Below are 6,000 nucleotides of genomic sequence, written 5' to 3'. Positions count from 1 at the left end.
GATAACGCCCAAATTAATATAACGGGTGCTGAATTAAAAGCGTTAGTAGACAACGCTGTTAAAACGGCCTTAGAACGGCAGTACGAAGATTATAGCGGGTCTCGAAGTAGGACCCGATCTGCACCACACTCTAAACCAAGAACCCATTCTGAATCTCATAGCAAACCACCCTCTACCCAGTCTAAACCTAAGAAAGATGATGATCGACACTCATCAAATGAGAATAGTGTCCGCCCTAAGAAAATAGTGCTCGATGATGCACCTCGCGCCAAGGGTTGCACATATAAGTATTTTGTTTCCTGCAAGCCCCGAGATTTTACTGGGGAAAAAGGCATTGTGGATTGCATGACCTGGCTGGACGAAATGGACACTGTGGTGGACATTAGTGGTTGTGCTGAGAGGGATGTGGTAAAGTTTGTATCCCAGTCATTTAAGGGTGAGGCCCTAGCGTGGTGGAGGTCATTGGTTCAAGCCTCTGGAAAGGTTGCTTTGTACAGCATGTCATGGGAGCAATTTGTTGCTCTCATCAAAGAAAACTACTGCCATCAGCACGAGGTCGAGAAGATAGAATCTGATTTCCTATCACTGGTCATGAAGAACTTGGATTGCCAGGCATATCTTACCAGTTTCAACACCCTGTCCAGATTGGTTCCGTACCTTGTGACCCCGGAACCCAAAAGGATCGCGCGCTTCATTGGGGGTCTGGCCCCAGAAATCAAAGCTAGCGTGAAGGCCTCTCGGCCCGCTACATTTAGATCCGTAGCAGATATATCTCTGTCTCTCACACTGGATGCAGTGAGACAAGGATCATTGAGAAATGTTGACACTGAGAAAAGGAAACGTGAAGATGATAATTCACGTCGGTCAAGCAAGAAGCATCGGGGGAACCGTGACCACAAGAAGGGGTCTGAGACCAAGAAGGGTGATCAGCAGTCGGGCGATAGGCCCAAGTGCAAGGTTTGCAAGAAGCACCATTTCGGGAGGTGCAGGTATGAACAGAAATTCCAGCTGAAGGCGTGTGGGATTTGCAAGTCCTCTGAGCATAGGACCCTTGAATGTAAGAAACTGAAGGATGCAACTTGTTATTGTTGCAATGAAAAAGGGCATATCAAAACCAACTGCCCAAAACTGGTGAAGAAGGCTGAAGAAGGGAAAAAGACCAATGCCAGGGTCTTTCAGATGAATGTTCAAGAGGCTATCCAGAACGACAACGTTATAACCGGTACGTTTCTCATTAATGATGTATTCGCAAGGGTATTATTTGATTCTGGAGCAGATAAATCCTTTGTATACAATAAGTTTTGTGAATTGTTAAAATTACCTGTTAAAGCCTTAAGGGTAAATTATGAGGTAGAGTTAGCTGATGGAACCATGGAAACCGTCTCGACTATGTTAGATGGATGTGTCATATCCATTAGGAACCACTCATTTCCTGTATCCCTGTTACCCTTTAAGCTAGCTGGTTTCGACATAGTGTTGGGTATGGATTGGTTATCGCATAACCAAGCTCAGATAGTGTGCAACAAGAAGCAAGTGGTAATCAAGACTTCGTCTGGTGAACCACTTACTATTCAAGGAGACACTCGGCATGGATTGCCTGAGCAAGTGTCTATGCTAAAGGCATCCAGATGTCCGAAGAAGGGATGTGTCATTTATATGGCTCAGGTAACCATTGGTGAGGAAAGACCCAAGATTGAAGACATTCCGGTCATCTCTGATTTCCCTGAAATTTTCCCAGAAGAACTACCTGGCTTTCCACCAGATAGACAAGTGGAGTTTAGAATCGAAATCATTCCAGGAGCTGCACCTGTTGCAAGGGCACCGCATAGATTGGCGCCAACAGAAATGAAAGAATTGAGAACGCAGCTAGATGATCTGCTAGCCAAAGGTTTTATTAGACCTAGTTCGTCTCCATGGGGAGCACCGATCTTGTTCGTCAAAAAGAAGGATGGTTCGATGCGTCTATGCATCGATTACCGTGAGCTTAATAAGGTTACTATAAAGAATAGGTATCCCTTGCCCAGGATCGACGATCTGTTCGATCAATTGCAAGGGGCAAGCTACTTTTCCAAGATTGATTTAAGATCAGGCTACCATCAATTGAAGGTCAAGGAGGAAGATGTGCACAAGACTGCATTTAGGACTCGTTATGGTCATTTCGAGTTCCTAGTGATGCCTTTTGGGCTCACAAATGCACCTGCCGCATTCATGGATCTCATGAATCGCGTCTGCAAGCCGTATTTGGATAAATTTGTCATTGTCTTCATCGATGACATCCTCATATACTCAAAAAGTCAAGCAGACCACGAGAAGCATCTACGATATATTCTTAAACTGCTTCATCAAGAAAAGCTTTGCGCCAAATTCTCTAAATGTGAATTTTGGATACGAGAAGTCCAATTCCTTGGATATGTAGTCAGTGAGCGTGGTATCCAAGTAGATCCCGCTAAGGTTGAAGCTGTCATGAATTGGCAGGAGCCCAAGACACCTACGAAGATTCGCAGTTTCCTAGGTCTAGCAGGATACTACAGGCGCTTCATCGAAAATTTCTCAAGGATTGCAGCACCCCTAACTTCGCTGACTCGCAAGAATAGCAAGTTCAATTGGGGACCTAAGCAGCAAGAATCATTTGATATTTTAAAGCAAAAGTTGAGTAACGCCCCAGTGTTGACATTACCTGAAGGAATTGATGAATTCGTAGTCTATTGTGATGCATCACACACCGGAATGGGTTGTGTGTTAATGCAAAAAGGCAAGGTCATTGCCTACGCTTCACGACAACTAAAGGTGCACGAGAAGAACTACACCACCCATGACTTGGAGTTGGGTGCAGTTGTATTTGCATTAAAGCTATGGAAGCATTATTTATATGGAACTAAGTGTGTGATCTATTCTGATCACAAAAGCCTTCAGCATCTGTTCAATCAGAAAGATTTGAATATGAGGCAGCGACGTTGGATGGAAACTCTGAACGATTATGACTGTGAAATAAGATACCATCCAGGCAAGGCCAACGTAGTCGCAAATGCCTTGAGCAGAAAAGAAAGAGTGAAACCAATAAGGATCAATGCCAAGAGCATTGAAATCAAGAACAGTCTAAATGAACGATTGTTAGCTGCACAGAAAGAAGCTGTGCTAGAAGCTAACTATCCTAACGAAAAGCTAGGAGTAACTGAAGAACAGTTATCCTATGGCAAAGACGGAATTCTGAGATTAAATGGAAGGATATGGGTTCCTGTTTATGGAGGTCTTCGGGACGTTATCCTTCAGGAGGCCCACAGTTCCCGATATTCCGTTCATCCTGGAACGGATAAGATGTACCAAGATTTAAAGGCAAACTTTTGGTGGATAGGCTTGAAGAAGTCTATAGCCACCTATGTGGCAAAGTGTTTGACTTGTGCGTAAGTAAAAGCTGAACATCAAAAGCCGCCAGGCTTGCTGCAACAACCTGAACTTCCCGAGTGGAAGTGGGAAATGGTGACGATGGATTTCATCACCAAGTTGCCAAAGACAAGGAAGGGAAACGATACGATATGGGTAATAGTTGATAGACTGACTATGTCAGCACATTTCCTACCCATTAAGGAGACTTATAGCTCCGATGTGTTAGCCCAGTTGTTTGTAGATAAGATTGTAACCCTTCATGGCATGCCTGTGTCTATTATCTCTGACAGAGATACCAGATACACGTCACACTTTTGGAAAAGTTTCCAACAATCTTTGGGCACGCGCTTAAACTTCAATACGGCTTACCACCCTCATACGGACAGACAGAGTGAGCGTACAATCCAAACGTTGGAAGACATGTTTTGTGCATGTGTGATTGATTTAGGTGGTAATTGGGATAACCACCTACCATTAGTCGAGTTCTCATATAACAACAGCTACCATACGAGCATTAAAGCTGCTCCTTTCGAAGCCTTGTATGGTAGAAAGTGTAGAACGCCCGTTTGTTGGGCAGAAGTTGGAGATGTCCAGATGACAGGACCTGATATAATTTTTGAAACGACGGATAAGATTGTCCAGATTCGTGACCGATTGAAAGCTGCCCGAGATAGGCAGAAAAGCTACGCAGATTTGAAACGTAAACCTTTTAACTTCGAAGTAGGTGACAAGGTATTGCTTAAAGTATCACCCTGGAAGGGAGTGATGCGATTTGGTAAGAAAGGAAAGTTAAGCCCGAGATACATTGGACCCTTCGAGATAATCGAACATGTCGGATCAGTTGCCTATAAGTTAAACTTACCGGAAGAGCTCAGTGGTATCCACAATGTGTTCCACATCTACAATCTAAAGAAGTGTTTCGCTGATGAATCGCTAGTTATACCGCATACAGATGTACACATCGATGAGAGCTTAAAGTTTGTTGAAAAACCGGTGTCGATCGAGGATCGACAGGTTAAGAAGCTTCGAAGAAAGTATATACCGATTGTAAAGGTAAAAGGGATGCCCGTAGAGGTCCCGAGTACACATGGGAGGTAGAGTCCACGATGAAAGAAAAGTATCCTCACTTGTTTCAGTAAATCTCAAGGTCGAGATTTCTTTTAAGGGGGTGATGATGTAACACCTCGAAAATTTGCGTTCTATAAAGTAATGACACGTGTCATAAGTTTACACGTGGTAATAAATACTAAAGAGGGACTAAAGTTGACAAACATAGAAAGTATGTGAATTCAAGGGTTCAAAATGTCAACAAGGGATAAATATACTTTACAGTAACCCTGCATGATGCTCGTACCTTCAAACGAATGAATCATGGACCATACGGAATGAAATGTGGAAGAAAGTGATAGATTACGAGCTACAGGGGTTAAATGTGTCAACATGTTTAAGTTATACCTCTGAGTGACCCTTTAACAAACCCGAGGCTTGGTAACGGTAAATATGCTCACTAGAATGCACGATATAAATTTCATCGTGTTCTATTATAATATGAGAAGGTTATGACCAAATTCGTTTAAGAAGGGTTAAAAGCGTCAAACATTGAAAGTTATGAATTTTCGGGTAGTAATAAACTAACCGAGGGCTTAACAAAGCGGGTAAAAGTCACGAGGCCCTTATACATAAATAAGGAAGGCCCAAAATGCAAAGTTACCCCTCCGTAAATCCAAGAGCCAACTGCAATGATTGTAAAAGATTTGAAAATCTTACAGCAGGTCTCAGGCGGGCCGCGTAAAGGTTAGAAAGGGCTTTACGCGGGCCGCGCTAGCAGTGAAAGATATGGGTTCTGTCAGAAGGATTCATACGGGCCGCGTAAAGGTTAGAGGACCTTTACGCGGGCCGCGTCAATGGCCCAGATACAAAAAATGCGGACAGAAGCACTGTTTGCTGTTTTAACCGACTTAGGAGCCATTATTATCAGCATGGGCGCCCCCTAAACGACCCCTAGGACTCAGGGACACTTGTTGGTGATCTGGTTACACTTGTAGACCTTGTTGTCATGATCCTAAGCTCACAAATTCACTATAAAAAGCCATGAGATGCACACATTGTGACCACACCTCATTCCTTCACTTCTGATCATTTCTGGAGCTCAAGTGTTCTCTCTAAGCATCTCTGGTCATGCATAGGACTTCTGTAAGTGTGCTCAACCCTTCTTAGTTAAGTTTTTGCTTAGTTATAGCTTAGAAGTCAAACCTTTGTAATTAACGGTTGACTTAACGATTAGTCACTAATGGTCTAGTGATTAGTCGAATCAAAGGTAGTTATATGTTGGTAATTATGTGGGCATTAAACCCCTAAAAGGGCACCCTCTGATTCCCACTCTAACTAGTCCAAATGTCGGGTCAAAGTTGCTTAGAAAAAGTCAACAGAATGCTAATTTTCGATTTAATGCATAATTAACAATGTAGATGGCATGTAACATGTTTTACCACTCATATAACTTGATAATAAGTATTATAACTGGTCTAAGCTTGTTTGATCCGACCATTTACTGTTTTGACCCGGTTCGGAACCGAAAGTCGCAAAACTTTGACTTTTGCTTTGACTTCAGTTCTG

This window comes from Helianthus annuus, chromosome 2 (genome assembly GCF_002127325.2).
Source record: "Helianthus annuus cultivar XRQ/B chromosome 2, HanXRQr2.0-SUNRISE, whole genome shotgun sequence".
Classification (NCBI taxonomy): Eukaryota; Viridiplantae; Streptophyta; class Magnoliopsida; order Asterales; family Asteraceae; genus Helianthus; species Helianthus annuus.
Note: the sequence above shows the minus strand (reverse complement) of the source record.